This window comes from Peromyscus maniculatus, chromosome 12, assembly GCF_049852395.1.
Source record: "Peromyscus maniculatus bairdii isolate BWxNUB_F1_BW_parent chromosome 12, HU_Pman_BW_mat_3.1, whole genome shotgun sequence".
Classification (NCBI taxonomy): Eukaryota; Metazoa; Chordata; class Mammalia; order Rodentia; family Cricetidae; genus Peromyscus; species Peromyscus maniculatus.
This window is the reverse complement of record NC_134863.1, coordinates 86,057,776-86,082,733: the sequence shown is the minus strand read 5'-3', so window position 1 is coordinate 86,082,733 and position 24,958 is coordinate 86,057,776. Positions and strand designations below refer to the sequence as shown.

The 24,958-nt window shown below is 44.6% G+C and overlaps 2 protein-coding genes across 3 annotated transcripts in view; both read right to left on the bottom strand.

Moving 5' to 3' along the window:
- The window catches only part of Igsf5 (immunoglobulin superfamily member 5), a 98,974-nt gene extending 96,730 nt beyond the window's left edge, over positions 1-2,244 (bottom strand). The window contains exon 1 of the mRNA XM_042259595.2: positions 2,152-2,244. The gene's annotated coding sequence lies outside the window, so the exon portion shown is untranslated. The remainder of the gene's footprint in view (positions 1-2,151) is intronic.
- B3galt5 (beta-1,3-galactosyltransferase 5) overlaps positions 1-24,958 on the bottom strand; it is a 48,006-nt gene that overhangs the window by 6,289 nt on the left and 16,759 nt on the right. For both annotated transcript variants that reach the window (XM_006981386.4, XM_076549301.1), the window contains exon 2: positions 2,152-2,318. The gene's annotated coding sequence lies outside the window, so the exon portion shown is untranslated. The remainder of the gene's footprint in view (positions 1-2,151; positions 2,319-24,958) is intronic.

Genomic DNA, 24,958 nt, shown 5'->3' with positions numbered 1-24,958 from the left:
AGCACCAAGGCCAGAATTAACATTTTATAAGTAACTAACAGAGAAGTGTTTGAAAGTTTCCAACACAGGGCTGGAGAGACGGCTCAGCGGTTAAGAGCTACCAGCAACCACCTCTATCTGCCGTTCCAGAGGATCCGACGCCCTCTTCTGGCCCCTGTGGGGCACTGCACGCATGTGTGGTGGTATTGTGTTCCCCAAAATATTTATTGTGTATTCTAATAAATTTATCTGGGGTCAGAGAACAGACAGCCACTAGATACAAAGGCTAGAAAATGGTGGCACTCACACCTTTAATCCTAGCATTCCAGAGATAGAAACCCCTCTGGATCTCTGTGAGTTCAAGGCCACATTGGAAATAGCCAAGCATGGTGACACACGCCTTTAATCCCAGAAAGCCAGCCTTTAATCCCAGGGAGTGGTGGTAGAAAACAGAAAGATATATAAGGTGTGAGGACCAGAAACTAGAAGCTTTTGGTTGGTTAAGCATTTGGCTGGTTAAGCATTCAGGCTTTTGAGCAGCAGTTCAGCTGAGAGCCATTGGGATGAAGACACAGAAGCTTCCAGTATGAGGAAACAAGACCAGCTGAGGAATTGGCAAGGTGAGATAGCTATGGCTTGTTCTGTCTCTCTGACCTTCCAGTATTCACCCCAATAACCGGCCTCGGGTTTGATTTTATTAATAAGAACTTTTAAGATTCCTGCTACACGCATGTGCACAGATAAACATGCAGGCAAAATGCCCATACATAGAAACTAGAAATGTCTGACATTTACCCCAAAAGTACCAAGCACAAAGGAAAAACAGATGTTTAAGGAAATGGAATTGTAAATCAGTGTAAACATTACACATTATACATGTGCACTGAATTATATCAAACCCCGTATATACACAATTTTAAAATGAACTTCCAAAAATATGAGTTGATGTGCCAGGTAGATGAGATAGATGAAGAGATCCACAGTTTAGAAAACTCTGGAATCTTTCGGCACACAGAAATGGAGGCCATGCCTCAACAGTGAAGTACACAGGACAGCCTGGCATGCTGGCTCTCAGTACCACACTGGGAACTGCCAGTTTTTCACTGATGGAGTATTCAGACTCCTTGTCCTTCAGTAGATGGGACCAGATTTCCCAACAGGTCCTCAGCTCTGACCTCTGATGACTCCATGACAAAGAATGACACAATGTAGCTAGACAGCCTGCAGGTCTGGAAGCTGCATTCTGGGTATTAGCACAGGTCTGGAAGCAGTGCATTCTGGGTGCGAGCACAGGACTGGAAGCAGTGCATTCTGGATGTGAGCACAGGACTGGAAGCAGTGCATTCTGGGTGGGAGTACAGGTCTGGAAGCAGTGCATTCTGGGTATGAGCACAGGTCTGGAAGAAGCAGAGCATTCTGGGTGCGAGCACAGGTCTGGAAGCAGTGCATTCTGGGTGCGAGCACAGGACTGGCCACAGATTTCTTTGCTCTAATTAAGCATGCTCAAAAATCAACAGCCGTGGTGGAGCACGCCTTTAATCCCAGCACTCGTGAGGCAGAGCCAGGTGGATCTCTGTGAGTTTGAGGCTAGCCTGGGCTACCAAGTGAGTTCCAGGAAAGGTGCAAAGCTACACAGAGAAATCCTATCTTGAAAAACCCAAAAAAAAAAAAAAAAAAAAATCAACTCTTAACCATTTGAGTTCCTGACAGGCTCAAGTGTTTGAGCTCTTGATCTGCAGCTGATGGTGCTGTTGAGAAAGGTTGTAGAACCCTTTATGAGATGGGTCCTGGCTACAAGAAGTGAGTCCTGAGGGACGGGCATTGAGTTTATGGTACCATCCACTTCATGTCCTCTCTCTGCCTCCTGATCCACAAGATGTGAGCAAGCAACCCCACACTCCTGCTGCCACGGTTACAAGCTGCTCCCAGTGGACTGTCTGTATTCCTTCCACAAAGGAGAACAGCCTCAGATCATGATGCAAAGTAAATCCTCCCTCTCGTAAGTCATTTCTCATTAGGTATTTGGCCATAACAAGGAGAAAAGTAATGCACACAGAAGCACCACTGGTTTTCCAGTTTGCACAGTTACCTTGAACTTCTAGAAACCTGGAATGTGGTAAGTTTGAGATCACCTGTGTCGGTGCTGGGATGCTGAGAAGGAAAGACACTCACTTTTGCTGGGTAAGAACTTAGCTCCCGTCTGGAGGGCTAAGCCACAGGGCAGAAGCCACGAGGAAATGAATTCCTTCCGAAGAGGAGTCAGTGAGCAGCGTTCCGCCTACCTTCTGAGACAATCTTCTGGACTTGGTTTGTCTACCGAAAATGAAGATTGTATTTTTCTAGAAGAAAAAATAATAATGACAGAGTTCAAGCTGTTTGCACTTTACTTCACACTTTGTCCTCACCCCAGTGTGACCTTGAGCAAGGGTGTGAGCTACATTCCTGGCCTCACTTTTGTGACTTCTAAAATGGGTACAACTGAGGCACAGTGTCAACCACATAGCACCAAAGGGCGGGTTCTGAATATTAACAGTGGCACCGTGAGAAGGTGTGGCCCTGTTGAAGTAGGTGTGCCCTTCTTGGAGGAAGTGCATCATAGTGGGGGCGGGCTTTGAGGTCTCTTTTTGCTCAAGCTACTCCCAGTGACACAGTCCACTTCCTGTTGCCTTCTAATCAAGATGTAGCCAGCACCACATCTGCCTGCATGCCACCATGCTCTCAGCCATGATGATAACTGACTAAACCTCTGAAAATGTGAGCTGCCACCTCAATTAAATGTTTTCCTTCATAAGAGTTGCCATGGTCATGGTGTCTCTTCACAACAATAGAAACCCTAACTAAGACAATTTCACTGGCAGAGCAATTTCAAGACAGGCGAATATTGACTTTCTTATGTGCTTACTCGTATGCAAATATACAATGAAAAAGAGCAAGTGGAGCAAAAATTAATACAAAATGTACAGTTTGAGAAGAAAAAGAGCACCATAGAAATTTAATGTTGGAACCAAGGCTTGTGCTAAAAGAGATAAGGATATTAAAGAACGGCCTGATCCAAAATAGAATAAAGGGAGGGTGTCCTCAGGGCAAGACCCCACCCAGCTAAGCTCCCAAGGAAAGACTAAGGAGTTTTCTGCTCCTAAAAAGCAACAACAAAGGAAAGATACAGTAAATGTGATTCAAGGGGGCAGCCACACTTCCAACTGCCATCCACATGGTCTGGCTTCAGAGTCGTGAAAGGTACATGAGTAAAGGGTTTGTGGAGTCCTCCTCTGTGGTACAGGAGCGCTGATGAGGCCAGGCAGTGTATGGTAGGGAAGTCCCTGAGAGAGCTTTCAGAAGCCCTGAGAGGCCATTGCATGAAGCTGTGAAACTGGAGACTCCAAGATGTTAGACACACCAGAGCCATGGATATTTGCCACGGAGAGCTTCACAGAGGAGGGGAACATGAGAAGGATGTATGTTTCAGGGAGAAAGATGGAGGGAAGGGCCAGCTACGCTCAGTGACATTGGGTATGGGCTGCAGGACCTGGGCTTTGGCGTGTTTCGTTCCCATCTTGCTTTTATCTAATATTTCCTCACTGTTCCCCTTTCTTCCCCTTGGGGATAGTAATGTATGTTCTCTGCCATTGTGTGTTGAAAGCATCTGATACACTTGTTGGTTATATTTTACAGGTGGTTGCAGTAAAGAGATTGCCTTAGTCTCAAAAAAGACTTTAGACTTTTAAACTGTGTTGAACTGTGAAAGACTATGGGGACTTCTGAAGTTGAACTAAATTCATTTTTCAGTACAGTACGGCTGCAAGTCTATGGGGTCATAGCGTGGACTGTGGTGGTTTGAATGGGAAGGGCTCAGAACAGTATTCTCAGAGGACCTGAGTTCAGTTCCTAACACCCATGTCAAGCAGTTCTCAACTACCTGGAACCCCAGTTCCAGGGAATCTGACACTTTTACAGAGACACAAACACATACATATAATTTTAAAAGTAAATAAGAGTAAAATAAAAAATCCTGTGTGTGTGTGTGTGTGTGTGTGTGTGTGTGTGTGTGTGTGTGTGTGTGTACCACAGTGCATGTGTGGAGGTCAGACAAAAACATGCTGGAAGCCCAGTTTTCTCCTTCCACCACATGGATCCAGGTCTCATGTCACCAGGCTTGGTGTCAAGTACCTTTACCTGCAAGGTGCCTTTTCTCTGAACATTTCACAGAGGTTCAAATTCCCAGGATGGATACTCCCCTCCTTTACTGCATAGATACATAGATATCATTCCCCTCCCTCTACATATATAACAAATGGCAGCCCAAGGCCAAAGCAGATGCCACACCCAATGCCAACACTCCCTGGATTTTCTGTTCCCGTAAAGGTTGCAACATTTTTCCTGTCTATAATTGAATTAGCAAGAAACTGTGTCAAAGTAACAACCTCAGTATTTCCATGTACAAAGTAGGTATCTGTGCCTTGAGTTGAAAGGGGCACCTCCCTCCCAGACAGTGGAGTTGGGAAGGCAGTGGAACCACCAGGAAATATAGATTTAGACAGCATTTTCTGGAAGGGCACTGTGTACTCCTAGAATGCAGCCCTAAGCTTGCACCTAAGCTAGTCACTGTGTGTAGAATCAACCAAATGTGGCACTGTATCATAAATGAGTGATTAACCCTATGGAACAATATTTATACACTGTCAATATGGATTGCTCTCATTGTTAATAAAAAGCTGATTGGCCAATAGGTAAACAGGAAGTATAAGCAGGACAGCCAGACTAAGGATGGTGGGAGAAAGAAGGGTGGAGATGGGAGTCACCAGAAGATGCAGAGAGAAGCAAGATGGGCATGCCATTCTGAGAAAAGGTACCAAGCCACATGGCAAAGCACACATAAGAAATATGGGTTAACTTAAATGTAAGAATTAGCTAGTAACAAGCCTGAGCTATTGGCTGAGCATTTGTAATTAATATGAGCTTCAGTGTATTTATTTGGGAGCTGCTGATAGGACAGAAACTTCCATCTACACCTTAGGTCACTTAATCTTTAAGCTGTGGAATCTGAAAAGATCCATTCTGGTGAGTGTAGTAGAGAGGAGAATGAGGGTTGTGGCTAAGGGAGCTGCGTAGGGAATGCACTCAGGGGTCACCCACAGCTTGAAGCCAGAGAAGACCAATGGTTCCCCCAATGAATCCTCCATTATTACTAGGACAGACTGAACCAGCCCTTCTGGGGGAAATACAGTTCCATGATTTGCAAGGAAGGCAAGCCTCAGGCCCCACATTGTTCTCTTCTTAAAATGAAAGCCCTCCACCAAAATTATCTAAGCTATGGAAACCACATGCACAAAATAATATCTCCATGAGTGAGATGGAGCAGGCATCCTTCATAGCCACCCAGGCAGTCATGGAGTGGCAGGGCAGAGTGAAATCCTCCGCAATGCCCAGACCCAGATGGGGCCATCAGCTTCAAGTTCCTAGCTGGACTCCAGCTCTTTGCCCATTGGGTGAGTGCCAGGCATTTGCAACAGGCAGAGCAGGCTGCACACCTCCTGCAATGTGATGACTACTTCATGTCAACTTGAGAGGACCATGGGGTACTCCCAGACACTTGGACAAATATTATTCTGGATGTGTCTGAGAGGGTGTTTGTGAATGAAAATAGCGCTTGAATGGGTGGACCTTCCCCATGGAGGTGAGCCTCCTGCACTCAGCTGAGGAACTGGTCAATAGGACTGCCTCAGTGAGCTATCATTCCCTGTGCTCAGGTGAAATACCTTGCTTTTGTGGTTACTTTGCTGGCTTTTGGATTGGACTTTATACAGTTGTTTCTCTGAGTTCTCAGTCCTCGGACTCAGACTGGAGCTGAGCCAGCAGCAATCCTGGGTCCGAGCCTCGTTACTGCAGATCTGGGGACTTTGCAACCTCGGTCACTGAGTCACTGCTTTGTGATCAATCCCCTGGCACAGGAGTACATCCTGCTGACTGTTTCCCTGATGACCCCTGACCAGCACATGCAGGGAGCCCCACACCTTCTGAGAACCCTGCCAGGGAGGCCTGGGAGGCTTTGAATGAGAAATGCGCCCCCACAGGCTCAGGCATTTGAATACTTGGTCCCCAGTTGCTGGAGGAAGTATGTCACAGGGCTTTGGGGGTTGATAGGCTTGCCCCATTTCCAGTTCTTGCTCTCGGATTCCTGTGAACAGTTAAGATGTGAGCGCTCAACCTCCAGCTCTGGCCGTTTGCCGCCATCTCTCCCCTGCCATAATGGACTGACTAGTCCTGGGACCATGAGTCAAAATGAGTTCTCTACTGGGAGCAGCTTTTGCTCATAGTGCTTTATTGCAGTAACAGAGAAGTAACTAACACAAGGCCTCAAAGGTGGCTCATATTGTGGAGGTGGGAAACGGATTCTTCTGGAAGTGTGTGGAGGAGGCACCAGACTCTGAAAGAGCTTCTGGGGAGGACAGAAGGAGTTAGTACCTCCAGAGCATTCCCCAGAACACATAGAGAGCAGACAGAGGCACAGAGCAATGATGTTCTGCAACTGAGCTTACACCAGGCTGGCCTGGGCAAACAGGTGTTTTGATATGAAAAGCTGCAGCTGCCGACTCCCTGTATTGAAACCATCTCAGGGGAACAACGACGAGGCAAACTGTCCTTTTGCATGAGTGATTTATTGTTAGGGTTACTGATGCCATGGGAAAGCATGGTGCGGAGCTCTGAGAAGAGTTCGGGCCCACGTGGCAGAGCGGGGTCCCTTTGTGTGGCCATCATCCCACAGCAGATTGATCCTCAACCACTGAAAGCCTGTGCTCACCCACACTGTTCACTTAATCAGCCTGCCAGAGGTCGCAAACAGCCTGCTTTGAGGCAGAAAAGACCACAGGAACACAGGGGTCTATTCTTCCCTAATCTGTCAGGAAAAATTCCCCAGGGGCTGAGGAGGCAGCTCAGCTGGTAAAGTGAGTGCTGGTGAAGCCCTCACTAAACAAACATAAGGACCTGAGTTAGATCCCCAAACCCCATTTTAAAAAGCCCTACGATGGCACATCTGGTCTGGCATCTAATGCCTATAGCTAAGTGTTCTTCACTAGGGGAACAAGCTGAACTACATATTATCTGAGAAAAATGGCACAAGGACACAGTTGGGGCAGGATCAAGAGGCCAGAAACCAACCCACATGAAAGTTACACCTACACACACACACATACACACACATACACACACACATACACACACACATACACACACACACATACACACTTACACACACACACACACACACAGGCACGCACACACACACACACACACTGAAAAAAATGTAATAGCCATCATTGTACTGGCTAGTTTAATGTCAACTTGACACAAAACAGAGTGATCTGAAAGGAGGGAACCTCAATTGAGAAAATGCCTTCATCAGATCTGGCTGTAAGACATTTTCTTAATTAGTGATTTATAGGGGAGGGCCCAGCCCACCGTAAGTGGTACCATCCCCGGGCTGTTGGTCCTGGGTTCTATAAGAAAGTAGACTGAACAAGACAGTAAGCAGCACCCCTCCATGGCCTCTCCATCAGCTCCTGCCTCCAGCTTCCTGCCCTGCTTGTGTTCCTGCCCTCACTGCTTCTGATGATCAACTGTCATATGAAACTGTGAGCAAAATAAACCCTTTTCTCCTCAAGTTGCTTTTGGTCATGGTGTTTCATCACAGCAACAGTAACCCTAATCAAGACAGCCATTTAAAAGAATGTGTTATGAATAAATATCAGAAGGCGCAGCACCCACGAAAGGTCACCATCACTAGTGTGGTGTTTTGAATGAAAATGGTCCTCGTAGGTTCATATATCTGAATGCCTGATCTTTAGGGGTTTGCACTACTTGGCAGATTAGGAGGTGTGACTTTGCTGGAGAAGGTATGGTCTTGTGGGAGGAAGCGTGTCTAAGGGTGGGCTTTGGGATTTCCAAAGCCCAGGCCAGTCCCAGTGTCTCTCTCTACCTCTTGCCTGCACATCCGGTGTAGAACTCTCAGCTACCAGGCCTGCCTGTGTGCTGCCATACCCCCTGCCATGAGGATGATGGACTGAGCCTCTGAAACTGGAAGCCAGCCCCCAATTAAATGCTTCCTTTTGCGAGAGTTGCCATGGTCATGGTGTCTCTTCATATCAATAGAACAGTGACTAAGACAACTAGTCATTAGGAAACGAAACAAGTCTTAATGAAACACCGTGAGCACGATCAGGGCACAAGCAACAACACACAGCCCTGCCAAGAGCAAGACAATTGGAGGTTTCAAACTTTCCAGTAGGTGTCTATTGTAAGAAACACTTAGAAAAGCCCCACCTGCCTTGGCCGCATCCACCCAAGGAGGACACACATGCATGACTCAGCAAATGTCTCCTGATCATTCTCAACAGAAATGGCTGCTTGTGGACACCCAGAGACAGGACCAGAACATTCACAGCATCATGGCTCCTAACGACCAAAAATGCCTCTGAATCCAAACAAGAGAGAGAAACCACCGAGTTATTTGCAAACAGAAAGTTTAATACGAAGAATTTGCTACCTCAGGGGCACATGTGAACAGTCAGAGATTAATCACAGGAAGAAGAGAACTCTGAAGGACTAGGAAGAGCCCTGCCCACCCCAGACTGAGATTCACAGCCAAGGAAAAACCTCATAGCCCCAGGCTGAGATCTGGACCCTGGGGGAAAGGCAGAGCCATGCAGTTCCATATCACCGGAATATGCTTGAACATGCATGTGCGCACGCACAGAGAGAGAGACAGACAGACAGAGATGGAGAGAAACAGAGAGAGAGAGAGAGAGAGAGAGAGAGAGAGAGAGAGAGAGAGAGAGAGAGAGACTTCTGGTTTGCCTGGGAAAGCTATTTGCTCACAGCCACACTCTACTACAAGAGCAGCAGGAAGTGTCTTCTCTGAAGCTACTTGCCACCAGGTGCTGGTGGGACTTAGGAGCCTGCCAGGCCAGCAGTGCTGACCTGCGGAGAAAACTCTTTCCCCCACAAGGCGACTCCAGCACCCTCTACTGACAAGCTTTAAGAGCTGGACTCTGAGAAACAATATTCAAAAAGTCCAGATCTACTTTCACAGTCCCTGAGAAAAGGGCAAATTTGGAGCACAGCAGGAATACACTGATACCTAATACAACTGTTATCAGGAAATATCCATTACCAGAAAGACAGAGAAGTGGAATGCCATACAGCCATAAAATACAAATGACATATGCACCATATGCTAACACAACAGACTTTATGTCGTAAAAAAAAATAACTGCACAAGAATGGACACGTTTATTCAAAGCAGAACCAGGAAAAACCTTTTCATGGTAGAGGAAGACAGACTAGTGATTATCTTTGGTGAAGGATTGTTGACTGGGAGGGACACAAGGAACCTTTTGGAGAGCTGAAAACAGTCTATTCTTGATCAGAATGGTGGCTACAAGGATATAATATGTTAAGATTCATTGGACCAGACAGCTAAGACCTGTGTCTTTTGTCATAATCATACACTATGGATGGTGGTTTGAATGAGAAATCCCCCCCCCCCCCATTGTAGCCTGAAGTTTTCTCCAGAGAGGCCAAGTGGAACAGGAGAAACTTTTTGGCTACATTTGATGCCCAGACATAGTAGCAAGAATTTCCACTCAAAACCTAAGAAAGCTTTAAAAAGATTCTAAAATGGAGCTAAAAAACAGCCTCCTCCTTGCGTCTCTCAGGCAAGCTGTGATACAGAGACACTGTGGGGTGGGGGCTTGACCTACAACATGGAGGATTCCTGATACGGTACACAGAGCTATCTCCAAACTGCTCAGCACGCTGCATGGTGAATTTAGCTTTTCCTCATACAGACACAAAGGGTTTATGGGCCAGCTGCACGCCACCTGGTGGCAGCATGGACCCCAGAGTTGACGGAGTAAGCATGACTCTCCTGGGTACCTCTGCCATGTTGGGAAGCTGAAATGGGTGGAGTCAGCAGCCAGGGCTGCTGCTTCAATCTTAGCCACGCTGCAGTTTGCAATGATCAAAAAAGTATTATAGATACACAAAAGACAGATTCAGATGGAATAAACCTGTAAATCATTTACATTGTATTTAAAATGTATGTAGGCTTAGAAGAGAGAGGAAAAGGAAGATAGACAGTTATATAAAAAAAATAAATAGTTTTAAAAAATAAAATCTTTAAAGAAATAGTGAAAGTAATATAATAAGCCATGTAAATACGGAATTACATAGAATCTGGATTATATTGTCTTGGGGATTTTTGACTGCAGAAAGACATTTTATTGTAAAGGCTGCTAAGTTAAATATATATATACATATATATTTAAGTTAAATATATATTAAACATATATTAAGTTAAATATATATATTATATCTTGACTTCAAAATTTATGTCTAAGGATACATTGCTTTGGAAAAGAGGTTCTGCTTTTGTTTCCATAGAAAATGAGAACTTGTGGATTGCTTCCAGGTTAATATGGTTTGATCAACCAAGACCCCCTGAAAGGACTCTGATTACACCATGGTCCAGATGATCCAACATCCAGATCAGCTTCAAGGCAACTGGCTGAGATGATCATCCTCACAGACTACTACAGCCAAGACTTAACTATAATTCTTAATTTTCTCAGGATCCCCATAAGATTACCAGTACCCCCAATCAACAGGAAGTAGTAGGAGAAGCTATACCCAAATTCCCAAAATATTGTTTATAAATGTTTTATTTTATTTAAAGGGGATTGATTGGTTAATAAATGAGCTGCTTTGGACTATGCAGCTTAGAGGCAGGCGGGAAATCCAAGGAGAGAGACAGGAAAGAGAAAGGCAAAGTGAGGGAGAGGCCAGACTGCCATCCTAAGAACAACATGTAATAAGATGCAGGTAAAGCCACGGAACACGTGGCAATACATAGATTAACAGTTATGGGCTGGGTAAACAATAAGAGCTACCTAGCAAGAGGTCTGCCACAGGTCATATAGTTGATAATTAATATTAAACCTCAGAATGATTATTTTAAAAGCAGCTGAGGGACCGCAGGGCCAGGTGGAGCCAGAGAAAACTTATGGCTACACCCCATAGGCGCATGTGTTTGAACACTTGGTCCCCAGTTAGTGGTGACGTTTGGGGAGGTTATGAAACCTTTGGGAGGTGGAGTTTTGCTGGAGGATGTACCTCACTGGGGACAGGCATTGGGGGGTTACCCCCCAGTTCAGCTTCCCCTCTTCCCTTCCCCCACCCCCTGCCTTATGTCTGAAGATGTGATCTCTAAGCTCACACTACTGCAGTCATGCTTGTTACCATACCTCCTGTGATGGACTCGTATCCCTCTGGAACCATAGCTGAAATAAACTCCTTCCTAAGTCACTTTTAGCATAGTGCTTTCTCACAGCAACAAAAATTTACTAATATAGTATGCTAATACTTTTATCACAATTAGAAATAAATCTCTGAAATTTGGGATCTTCTACAGAACTATCCAAATTCATTTGGTCACAGCTTTGATTTTTTCCTCTACCATACAGTTCATGTTTCTCTGTGTCACAAAGCAGGCCACAGGAAGACAACTGAGTTTGCTCTCTCAGTCCAATCCAAACCTCACATCAGTTGGTGAGAGGCTGGAGGCTGGCAGAACGCTTGATCACTGTGAGTCTGCACAATGACTCTTGCAATATTTCATTACCTATTCAGTCAGTCGATTACATAACAGCGCCTATTCTGATTTCCATTATGAATGGGCTATGAGGCAGCAGACTCAGGTACAGGAGTCCTGATATGCAACCAGATGGAAAGAACCAGGATTTGGAACCAGAAGACTGCTCATAAGGCTGGTTCAGTTGGTATAAGCACAGGGACATGAGTTCTATCTTCAGAAGAAAGCTGGGTATGGTAGCATACACTTCTGATTCAAACACTGGGGAGGAGAAGACAGCAAATCCCTGGGGCTCAATGGCTAACCAGCCTAGCCTATTTGGCAAGTTGCAGGAATAAGGAATGACACCTGGAGCTGGCCTCTGGTTTCCACATGTGTGTGTGTGTGTCACACACACACACACACACACACACACACACACACACACAAAAGAAAGCTGTCCCCATTCCAGCTCAATCTCAGCATAGTGTGTAGTGCTTCACACCTGGATCCTGAATCCCTCATCACATGGAGGAAAGAGTAACTGTGACTTCCTCCAACTACAATATCATAACATCCACATTATGGTACTCAGGGTGCCAGCTTGGTTCTGCCCCCTTGTTCCCCACCTTATCATAGGCCTTGTGAGCACCAGCCTTCCTGTCTATAAACGCAAGTTTCCTCTCCATGGGATAACTGGAGAGCCCAAAGGATAAGAGCCTTGCTCCAAGTTTGTTGCTTACATTCCAAGCCTCATCTCTAGGATGAAGAGCACAGTCAGGGACACATGTCCCTCAGAGGTCAATGACTTTCTCTTAAAGGGCAGTGTGAGCACACATCTGGCCTCCCATGACTGGCTGGGGCAAGGAGTTTTATCCAAAGCCAGTGGGCAGGGCCCAGGCCAAGGAAGTCTCTAATGGGGATGTTCCTACTCTAGGAAGCCAACCAGTAGAGATGGAACATCCAAGACGGAGCAGGGGGTAGCAGTACAGTGTGTTTGGAGGGAAAGCTGCAGCTGAGGGAGACCAGGGAGGTGGTTCCACATGCGGTGGGAAAACACGCACAAGTGGCCAAAATCACAGATGCACCATCCCGAGTTCTGAAGTTGAAGTTCCCAAGCAGGGAACCAGCTGCTCGGGGAGGACTCTCTCACTGCCTTGCTGTGTCTTTGCACAGAACAGACAGAATTCTAATGCTTCTTCCCACTCTTTTTTTTTTTAAGGTGGGGGCTACATAGCACTGATTGTCCTAGAACTCACTCTGTAGACCAGGCTGACCTTGAACTCACAGAGATCTGCCTACCTCTGCCTCCAGAGTTCTGGGATTAACACCATGCCCAACTGTCTCTTCCTACTCTTATGGGGACATTACTCGCTTCACCAGGACTTCACCCTGCTTAACTCCCAAAGGTCCCATGTCCAGGCACCAGTGCTCTGGAGGATAGCTGAGGCTCTGCCTATGAATCAGAGGATGCTAATCCAGTCCAGGCAGGAATCATCTCCAACCATCATGGGGCACCTTTCTCAATCCTACAGGGGTGGGGTTGTCTCTGAGGGAGTGTTGCTCGTTTCCAGGAGATTCCTGCTGGGAAATTACACTTGACCTCAGATTTTTCCTCCTCGGACATGGAAAAGGTCATCTTACCTTGCCTGGAAACACAGATTATGGGTGGGAGGGTGTGCTGATGGTGGAGGGAGGGTATCTGTGCTGTATTCAAGCTCTAGTCCCTCAGCCTGCAATCTGCTCCCTGTTGAAGCTGCCTCTATCTTGTATGAATCATCTTTTTTACAAGCAGTGAGCAACATGCTGGGCCTTCACCCAGTATGGTGCGACATGTTTTTCAAGCATGGAACTTCTGCTAGATTCCTTTTTTAACAAAACCCCAGATGATACTGAAAATTTTGTGGAGTACAATTTACCCACAGTGTCAAAAAGGAACAAAAAAAATGTTTTCAAATTTAAGGACGTTGAGTTGTTTTTGTTTGTTTGTTTTAGGAAAATAAGTTGATGACTTCAATACACTAAAAATATCAAAGCAATAGAGTCTTCTTCTTAGCAAAAACCAAACAAAACTAATTAAAAACTAAAAAAAAAAAAAATTTAAAGCCCTGTAGAATGACATCAATAGTGATCCTGGGTATTTTGACCATCCAAGTTAGAAACTATGAGAATTCTGTATTGGATCCTTGACCACCAAAGTCCAGTGAAATAAAGTAATGATTCCTTGAACCCTATGGTGGTTTGAATGAGAATGTCTCCCACAGGCTCCTGTATTTGAGTACTTGGTCCTCAATTGGTGGAACTCAATTGGTAAGGACTAGAAAGTGTGGCCTTGGAGGAGGTGTGGCCTTGGAGGAGGTGTGGCCTTGGAGGGGTGTGGCCTTGGAGGAGGTGTGGCCTTGGAGGAGGTGTGCCACTGGGGGTGGGCTTTGAGGTTTCAAAAAAAGTTCATACCATCCCATTTGCTCTCCCCTTCATGCTTGTGGATCAAATGTGAGCTCCCAGTTACTATGTCTGCCTGCCTACTGCCATGCTCTCCAATATGATGGCCTTGGACTCATGCTCCAAAACTGTAAGACCCCAATAAACTCTTTCTTCTAAAAATTGCTTTGGTCATAGAATCCTATCACAGCACTATGAAGATAACTTCGACAAGTGACAAGCACTTCAATGAGGCGTCCAATCCCTTGTTTTTGACCACACAACCACCTCAACTCTCATGGCTTTTCTTGATGAACAAATTCAACACTCTGAAAGACATGACTAGTGGGCAGCCATTCCAGCTTTGGTCTGGAAGTTCCAACCCCCATTGAGGCTTCAGTAACCGTTACACCTACAAAGTGGGCCGAGAGAGGGCCCTGAAGACCTGAGATCCGGATGCACTGGCTCTCTTGGTTCCTGGACCCTGGACGCTGGAGGTAGACAGAACAGAGTTCTCCAGAGAACACCACTGGATTGTGCTACACCTTTCCCAGACCCTGCAACCTACCTATCCCTTCACTTGTAAGTTACCCCACAAAATAAACCTCCCTTTTAACGACGTGGGGTGGCCTTAATAGTTTCACCAATCTGTGGCGCCCTCCGTCTGCAAGCTGGTTTGTCCAGTCCCGGTGACTACATAATTCCCAGCCCTCACATCAGTTTTTGTACCTGGGCCACTCCCAGTCTGTGTGGATCTTATGCCCCCCATGCTCACCCACCTCTGCCCTGCTAACACATGTTAGCAGGTCCTATTCAAAGCTCTTCCTCCATAGTCTACTCACATCGCCAGTGTGTTGTGTTGTGCAGGGAACCATGAAGTTGGCCTGGCCTAGCTGCCTTGAGAGGCACGCATCATAGGTTTGTCTGGACAGAGTCCATGGCTCCTGGGCACAATGTGCCTTCCAGTTCCAGACAGACCAAGGCACTCCCTCAGGCAATGAAGCATTCAGGCTGCTTTGTCTTTCTCTGCACGATCCCTCAGAAGTCAAGAAAGCAAGAAAGCTTGACTGGACAACTGGTCTTAGACATTAATCATGTGTGTCCTGTGTAGCTTGCAGACATCACTGTATCCTGGCAACTACAACTGTATTGATCCTGGAATTTGCCCTTATCTTCTGTTTCTGATAAAGGTATGAAAGGTCTGTTGCTGATGTGCCATGCTATGTTCAAGCCCATGGGAGTCCTACCCCTTTCTGTATGGAGACAGAGGAGAAGTGGGGGGAGGGGAGGGAATGAGAGGAGAGGAGGGGAAGAAAACTGTGATAGGTGTGTAAAATAAAGGAGGAAAAGTTAATTAAAAAAACTTACGAATCATCAAAAAAAAGTCTGGTTGCTCTCAATAAAATTGTCACAGCCTCAGTTGTGCTGTGGCCCATCCGAATGGCTGATTTAATTCCTGGAGGGTATATCAGGTGACCTTGGCCTGGGAAGTAAGCTCACTTACAGCATTGTGCTGTATGGATCTAATTACAGGGTTGTATTCCATTAATTCTTTGTACAACCCACTTTCTCATTAGTTGATAACTCCAGAGGATCACAAATATCATCTATCTGCATTTTTCACTATTGTAGACTGTGGTGATATTAACATTTTATTTTTATTTATTTATTTATTTATTTATTATTTATTTTTATTTATTTTGTTTTTGTTTTTGTTTTTTGAGACTGGGTTTCTCTGTGCAGCTTTGGCGCCTTTCCTGGAAATCACTCTGTAGCTCAGGCTGGCCTCGAACTCACAGAGATCCACCTGGCTCTGCCTCCCGAGTGCTGGGATTAAAGGCATGTGCCACCACCTCCCAGCTAACCTTTTAATATTTTAGACAAAAAAGGAGAAATACAGTGATATATTGTGTACTCTAATAAAGCTTTTATTATTTTAGAGGAAAAAAAGGGGGAAATGTGGTGATATATTGTATACCCCAATAAAGCTTGCCAGGGGATCAGAGGACAAAGCCAGCCACTATATTAAACATAGAGGTCAGGCAGTGGTAGCACACACCTTTAATCCTAGCATTCCAGAGGCAGAGATCCATCCAGATCTCGGTGAGTTCAAGGCCACACTGGGAACAGAACCAGGCATGGTAGCACATGCCTTTAATAACAGCACTAGGAAGAAAGTAAGATGGCAGGGCAGAGAAAGATATATAAGGCATGAGTAAACAGGAACTCATGCTCTTGAGGCTGAGGATTTGCTAGAGGTAAGAACATGGCTGGCTTGTTCTGTTTCTCTGATCTTTCAGCTTTCACCCCAATGTCTGGCTCTGGGTTTTCAATTAATAAGACCATTTAGCAATTCATGTTACATTTGGTAATCCAATGTTTATGGCCTGAATTCACAAAAAAGCTGCTTGCCTGAGGCTCAGGCTGAGCTATATGCAGCTGGAATCTCCACCCTCCCTGGCCAGCAGTCCCTAACCCACTAGCTAAGTTTCTGTTGCAGCCTCTCTGTAGCAAACTCCGCAGGCCCAGGATCCAAACATGCTGGATGTATGTCCCCCATACAAACAGCTGGCTCTCTGGTTTCTTCCCTTTGGCTCTCCCTGGATCACCATCTCAGGCTGCTGCCACACTAGGTAGCTGCCTTGAAACCCACTTGGGCTTCTACTGTTCTACACAGTTGGCAGAGTTGAGACAATTAAGATTTCTTAAAGGGAAAAATTAGTTAAAAGTGAATTTTTTTTCCACATTAAAAGATGGAAAACACTTTTACAATGGATGGTGTTTGGTCTCTGTTTGATAACACATTAGGTGGTCTGAAAATGGAACAACTAAATGAGAGGATAATTAATGTTGATGGGATAGATGTAATGTCAATTGTAAATATTACTTGTTTGATCATTTCTGTTTTGTCATTTAAAAAGTTGGTTAATGTGAGTGCCAAGATAAAACTTTTAGAAAAACTTATTTAAACAGATCATAGAGATATTCAAACCCAGACAAAACAATTTAAAGGTGAACCAATACCAGCATTACATTAAATGGTTACAGACAAACAGCCTAAGGCTTTCAAATAGCCAACTTTAATCTATCCAGTAACCTTAGAGGAACTGCCAAATGCTCAAGGCTGTGTACAAGCTGATTGGACTCCTGTGCAAATGTTAGATTTGAGGAGATTCAAGGAAGCTATAGTCTCATATGGTATGCAGTCTCTGTTTGTAAAGCAGATGTTAAACTTGTGGTCAACTTGTAATAGAATTATCACTCAAGACAGGGAAGATTTGGTTATAGCTGTTCTAGAAGCTGGTCCACAGTTACAATGGAGGACCTGGTGGAAAAAGGAGTCTAAGACCATTGAACAATGATGTAGGGCTAGAGGTATGGAAATTTGCCAAGATCAACTTCTTGGAGAATGCGATTATGCTGATATACAAAGACAATCTTTGTATGATGACCACACCCTAATTTTATGCCAAATAGCAACCTTTAATGCTTAGGACAGAACTGAAGAAGTAGGGAAGAAAATTGAGTCATTTACAAAAGTTATACAGGGCCCAAAAGAAACCTTCAGGATTTCTTACAAAGGCTGTCTTCAGCAGTAAATAGAATGATACCAAATTCAGAAACTAGACAGATAATAAATGAATCTCTGGCTTTTGAAAATCCTAATGCACAATGTAAAAGGGTAATTAGGCCATTAAAGACAAGATCAGCACCCTTGGAAAAATGAATCCCAGATACAATTAATATTGAATCTCATGACCATGATACTTGGATAAGGGAGGTGATCTCCAGAGGTTTGAAGAAAAATAGTAATATCAAGTGTTTCAATTGTGGTAAACAAGGTCACCTAAAAAGGGACTTTAAACAGGGCATTATTAGAAACAATGTTTTTTCAAGGAATAATCCCAACAGAATGCCCCTCCCTTCTGGATTATGCAGAAGGTGTGGTAAAGACAAACACTGGACTAACAAATGTAGATCAACAAGGGACAGACAAGGTAATCCTTTGCCTTTGCCATTGGAAAACTCCCTGAGGGGCCTCTCACAAGCTCCCATGACAAATTGGATTCTGTCCTTTTCTGTCATCATGGAAAAAACTCCTTCCCAGAGCAATTAAAGAACCTAATGCCTATTGTAAAACACCACACTGCTCTGGATGATAGAACAGTTACAGAAGAAAGAACAAAAAATCAGGAGAAACCACAAATCAAAACTGATGAAGATTAGACTTAGAAATTCCCCAAAGTTAGAGTTGGGGAAGTGTTTTGTTTCTGTCTTTTTGGGAAAATAAAAACAACCATCTTGAGGAACTTAAAGGCCTTTGGACAAATAAGCATCCAAAGAAGTAGGAAGAACTACCCAGAAAAAATTATCAAGGAAAGGAATAATCTGACCTAATGCAATCTCTGAAGTCTCCAAAAAGACTATGGTAATACCATCAAGCTGACAAACACCACCCAAAGGTCTGCTTTGGACTACAAACTGCTCAGGACAATTTCAAGATGGCTAGCTGAGATGATCCAGCCTCACAAACTACTCGAACAAGAACTTGAGACAAGCCCTGCATTTTCTCATTATGCAGAGACTGGACAACAAATGATACACTACCTCTCCCAGGACTACATAATTAACCCAAAATTTGTCTTTTCAGGATCCCTTAAAGATGCCATTGTCCCCAGACAGCAAGAAGTAATTTTAAAAACACAACGCCCATATTCCCAAGAGTGGGTGGTTTTTGGTCTTTCAATGAGTTATGGATAATTCTCATTGTTTAGGATGGTTGGTTACAAGTTGTTCATTGATAATGGTCAGGGAAAAAAAAACTAAACAAGGAGATTAGATTCAGAGTTCTTGTTTGAAAAAAAAGAAAAAGAAAAAAGAGGATATAGACAAGAGGTAGATTATTGAATCTACTCTTAAAAAAGAGATATAAAATAAGAGTAAAGGGTAGATTATTGAATCTACTCTGAAAAGGAAAAAAAGAGAACAAGGATATGATAAAATAAAAAGGCAGATTATTGAATTTACTCTGAAAAAAAAGAGGATATGGATATAAGATAAAATGGTAGATTATTGAATCTACATTTTTTAAAAAGCAATTACTAGTTTTAAATATTTTACATTAGATTGGATTTTTGTATATTGTATACAAATTATGTATTTTGATACAAATTTGAGATTGATTTTGTTAGAAAATACTGTACATATATTTCTAATCTTGTTCAAGGTATTATATCTATATAGCTCATTTAACAATGTAATGCAAATTGCTAGTCATTGAAAGTTATTATTACCAACTATTTAGGATAATAAAGAAAAGTAAGTTAGTAGTTAGTCATTACAATTGAACTTGTAGTCATGTTAGGTATGTTTTCAAGGTCAAGCAGAGATGTATTTTAGATAGGTCATCTTCAAACACTTCAGAGATCTACAGAATATGGCATTTAATAACATAGACTTTTTTTCTTTTTTAATGACAATGAGACATGTCTGCTCCTGGCAGCACCAATCTACTTCAAAGAAGACGACGGGTGTTGAAGAAACTCCATATGGAGTTTACTTTCTTTGCGCCAAAGTTAGCCACTGGGCAAGAAAGTGCCCTTGCCTCGACTACTGACAGTATGCTGTCCAAAATGGACAAGCAGGACACAAATCAAAGGACTGACGATCCTTGCCAAGACAGAAAACTGCTTCACAGAAACTTCTGCCAGATATGCTAGGCCTGTAGGCTGAAGATGATGCCCCAACACTGCAGAGGGACCTTGGGTGTCTGTCCAGACAGCCAGCTGTTTCTGTCACTTCTCACATTTTTTGGAAGTTGCTTGTTTGCACTTTCTCCTTACTCAGTTAATATTATTTCCTTCTCAGGTCTCTGAGGAAGTTGAAGATTAGATAGTTACATTTATAGTTTTTCTTGTTAACAAATTCAGAAGGGAAACTCACTAAAGGGGTGTAACATGTATAAGTTTGAAAGACATCAAAAGATAGTTTTCGGTTGGTAATACAAGTTAGGATAGTAAGTGAATTAGGTACAACATTTTGGACCCACCAAAATATGATAAATAATGGAAGGTTTTGTCTGAATCTGTCAAAGTTAATGGACTAGATATTGTTAATGGAACTCTTGATTGTATATACTTATTGTATATATTTTTTCTTATATTAGTTATAACCTTTTATTATTTTAGACAAAAAAGGGGAAATATGGTGATATATTGTGTACCCTAAATGTGGTGATATATTGTGTACCCCAATAAAATTTATCTGGACAAAGCCAGCCACTAGATTAGACATAGAGTCCAGGCAGTGATGGCACACACTCTTAATCCTATCACTTGGGAAAACTCACTGGATCTCTGTGAGTTCAAGGCCACACTGAGACAGAGTCAGGCAGTGCTGGCACATGCCTTTAGTCCCAACACTTGAGATCTCATGCCTTTGCTTGGAAAGCACACATGCCTTTAATCCCAGAAAGTGGCATGGCTGGGTAGAGAATAATATATAAGTTGTGAGGAGACAGGAACTAAGCAGCAGTTCAACTGCTGGGTAAATCCTCAGGGTGAGGACTCAGAGGCTTTCATTCTGAGGAAACAGGATCAGCTGAGGAGTTGGCGAGGTGAGGTTGGCTGTGGCTTGTTCTTTTTCTCTGATCTTTCAGCTTTCACCCCAATGTCTGGCTCTGGGTTTTCAATTAATAAGACCATTTAGCAATTCGTGTTACAATAGAGTCTGTCAGGACAGACAATTCAGCACACAGCAACCCGAGGAAAAGTTTTGAGTCAGAGAAGAGACTCCTGTCTCCAGATTCCCAGTCGCACTTGTTGATTCAGGCACATTTTTCGCACTTGGAAACAGACACAGGGTTTATGTGGCTCCTCCACTGTGTGCAAAAGGTTCATTGAGTCAGGTGTGTTTGCTTTCTGCATCTTTCATAAGAGACTTTGATGATTTCTGCGAGGTTAGCTTGGTTTATTGCAGAAAAGAAGCGGTCATGTGTTTCACCCCCTGCTATTCATGGGGTGGGGCTTTTGAAAGAACACTGACTGATTTTTCATAAGTGCTTACCTCTGAGAATGCAGGGAGTAAGAATAAATATGACCATGTGTGTCCACCAGCTGCCAGATCATTCGAGCCTAAAATTTCCCTGGAAAGTATTTCCTCCTTGGTGACTCAGCTGAACAATGGAAGGTGTAGGCTAGCATGGAGTAGTTATTATATGTCTCCCCTTTGACCGCTACCTGACCTGGCTCATGGCGCTTCTCAAAGGCTGTCACCTAGGAAGAAATCTGGCTAGATTAGCTGGAATTCAGAAGTCAAAAGTTCAATCTTCCTGGCTTGCCTTTGGCCAGCAGAGACTCTGAGCAGACCCTCACCTAGACATCACTATTCACTGACCCTTTAGCCACATCAACGTCCCCCACACGGTGTAAAATGCAAATATTCTACACGCAGCTGATAGAGACCAGACACTGGGGCACAAAACGAGCAATGCTGGGATATTTACTTGGCTTGTGTCAAGAAGGCAATCCAATATGCGTGCATTCTGGCATACTGCTAAAGAAAAGAAGGACCGGCCTCGGGATGAATCCAGTGCCATATATACTGTATAAGAACCAAGGAATGGATTCCCAAGAGTGGAAAGAAAAACAAAAGATATCAGTCAATAGAACTGACTTTGTTGTGTACCTGAACCACATCATGACAAGAACAGCTGTGCCACTGGTGGCTGAGGGCCAGACTCCAGACACAGTAGGGACAGTATCTTTCCTCAATTAGAGGTAGGCTTGACCATCTCAAAGGAGCCTTCCTCCATGACTCAATGAGTGCAGTGCTCATCAGTCACCTGGGCCTAGATCCCCTGGACCCCATGATCTCTTCTGATTGTGATGCAGTTTGGGCCAATCATCTGACAGAGAAGGGAGCTGGGAGCTGTTCATCTCCTTCGCTCATAGTGGGGGCAGAACCAGCTTCATGGAAACACCGGTTTGATATTTAAAATGACACAGCAATATCTCTGTGGCTCAGAATTATCCTTCCACCTTCAAGACAATGCAAGACACTCACAGAGAGTATGGAGGAACCCCTTGGGTTCTTGCCATGCTCAAGGAGAGAGGGGGAACTAGCATTGATTAACCTCTTACTGTATTCCACGAACATTATCTCATCTAATTAGTCCACCAGCCTTCAGATTGGATCTTTTAAAACTGAGAGACTGGGAGGCTAGAGAGTCCTTGATGCTCCTGCAGAGGACCTTAGTTCCCAGTGGCTCACACCTGTCTGTAACTCTTGTTCCAGGGGATCCAACATTCTCTTCCAGCCATCATCCTCTTTTGCACAAAGGTAGTGCGTGCATGCATGGACACACACAGAGAGAGAGAGAGAGAGAGAGAGAGAGAGAGAGAGAGAGAGAGAGAGAGAGAGAGAGAGAGAAGCACTCACACATGTAGAATAAAAATAAATTTTAAAAACTGAGAGATGGAGTAGAAAAGGTGTTTGCTAAGGTCATCCATGAGTGAGCTGGAAGAAAGGCAAATGACCTCAGGAGGAGAGCCAGCTGGAACTTGATTCCTACACAACCACCCTCTTGGTGACAGACAACTCCAAAGGGAAGAGTTCTGGGTTAGCGACATTCTGCTGATCATCAACCACAAGACACTGGCCTCGGCCAGGGGCCTGAAGGAGGGCAGTGACTTGGAGCATGTGACGAAAGGGACCTGAAATGGGCTTGAACCCAGGAATACAGGTCCTGCTGTCTAACACGGAGATCTCCAACAAGCTGTTGGACTTGAGGAACCCCGATTCCTCGTCTGCTGGAAGGGAGTGACCCCCAGAGGCAGCCCTACTTGGGGCTGAAGATGTCCTTAACCACACAAAAGGCTTTGACAGAGAACGCAGGGTCCTTCGTAAGGGACTGTGGAAATTAACATTTCAGGGACACATTCCCTCATGCATGGCTACAGTGAGCCTCCTGTGAGCCCTGCACCTTCAGGGCAGCTGTGGGAAGCCCAGCAAGATGAAGGTCTGGTGCTGTCTCCAGCCAACAGACAGGAAAATGCAGGTTGACTGAATCACTTTCCAGAGTGACAGTCACTTCCAGAACACTGTTACCAACCTATCTTGCATGCTAAGTAGTCAGCTGACCTAAAGGAAGGTGGGTAGCACTTTGTAAGTCAGTGTAGGGGAAGCCTGAACTCACTCCTACTAGGGCTGAGACTAGTGGCAGGGTGATGTTCTGGCTAGGACTGGGGTTAGGGTTAATGTAGGACTAAGGTTAGGGCTGAGTTAGGATGCAGATTATGGTGAGATGAGGCTTTCAGTTATAGTTTCCTCCCCTCTCTCCTCCTTCTCCTTCTCCCCCTCCCTCTCCTTCTCTCTGTCCCTTCTCTTGAACTAAGCTTAGAACCAGGACCAGAGCTGGCATAGACTTAAGCTGGTATCAAGACTGGAGCTAAGCTTAGGGCCAGAGCTACAGTTAGAGTTGGATTTTGAGGGGAATTTAGTTAGGGATAGATTTGGGATTAGGATTAGCGTTAGAGCTAAGGTTAAGGTTAGTGTTATGCCCATGATTAGGGTTAGGGTGAAATTTAAGCTTAGTCTTGGATTTGGATAGGGTTTGAGTTAGGATTATCTTTTACATTAGGGCTAGAACTAGGGACACAAAGTTAGTTTGGATTCTGGTCATGGATGTCTTCTGTGATATAAGGATTCACCTGGGGTTTCCCTCTTACGCCCTGAGGGCAAGGCTATCTGGCCAGCTCCCCAGACCCTCCTCATTTCAGTTCTCATTGCTTCCCCTTCACCTACATGATCACCCTGCAGCATACTGGCCACCTTGATGCCTACAGCAGGAAAATGTCCCCAACCTGCCATAACTCCCCATGCCCAAGAACACCAAGAGACCAGCCTCTGACTCCAGCCTTCTCTAGGCTGGCGAGGGGCATTCTCTCTGCAATACCCAATGTCTAACCTCCTCTGATACAGCCCAGAAGAGCTGGCTCACCCTATTGTAGCCAGCCACAGATTGCTTCACGTCCCCACTCTTTACTCAAAAGGCTCATTCAGTGTCCAGTGCTTTCCAGTCCTTCAGGAAGAAAAGATCACCCCATATCGCTTCCCTGGGCGAAAGACCATGTATGAAAAAATTGCCTTTGGTAATTCCATCTGAAGCTTATTAAGTCTTTTAACAAGAATCCCTGCCAAGCATGGCTTCACCGTGCTGGCTGCAGGAGGAAGGAAAAGCTGCAGCCAGTGAGTCACCCAGGGGGTAGTCTGAGGCCACCCAGCAACAAAGGAGCATGGGAACAAAGGAAAAGGAAAACCAGGCATTCGTCAGATTGTGGCTTCAAAACAGGTACTTGGGAAGGGTGGTCAGTTCATGACAAGATTACATACCAGAGTTTTACTCCATACATGATGTATCTGCATGTTAGCTGACTGCTCTCCCTGCTATCTGGACTTCGGGAGGCTTTCTGTTGGTCAGGGTCCTTCGGGTCTGGCCAGTGGATTCCTGTCTGGCTTTTTCTGAACAAAGGCTTACTCTCCAAGGGGCTCCTCCATCAGATGGCCCCCTCAGAATAGCTGTAGTCCCCACTTGATGCTGGGTTCCAAGCCTTCTCCCACCTCTCTGGGACACAGTATGATCTGTCAACATTGCTGTGTCTGAGGTGCTTGTAGTGGTTTGAATGGGAATGACCTCTGTAGGTTCCTATGTTTGAATGCTTGGTCCCTAGTTGGTGGAACTGTTTGGGAAGGATTAGGAAGTGTCTCACTGGAGGTGGGCTTTGGATTTCAAAAGCCTAGTGTCTCTCTCTCTGTCTCTCTCTCTGTCTCTGTCTCTCTGTCTCTCTGTCTCTCTCTCTCTCTCTCTCTCTCTCTCTCTCTCTCTCTCTCAACCTATCTGTCTATCTATCCCTCCATCCATCTGTCTCTATT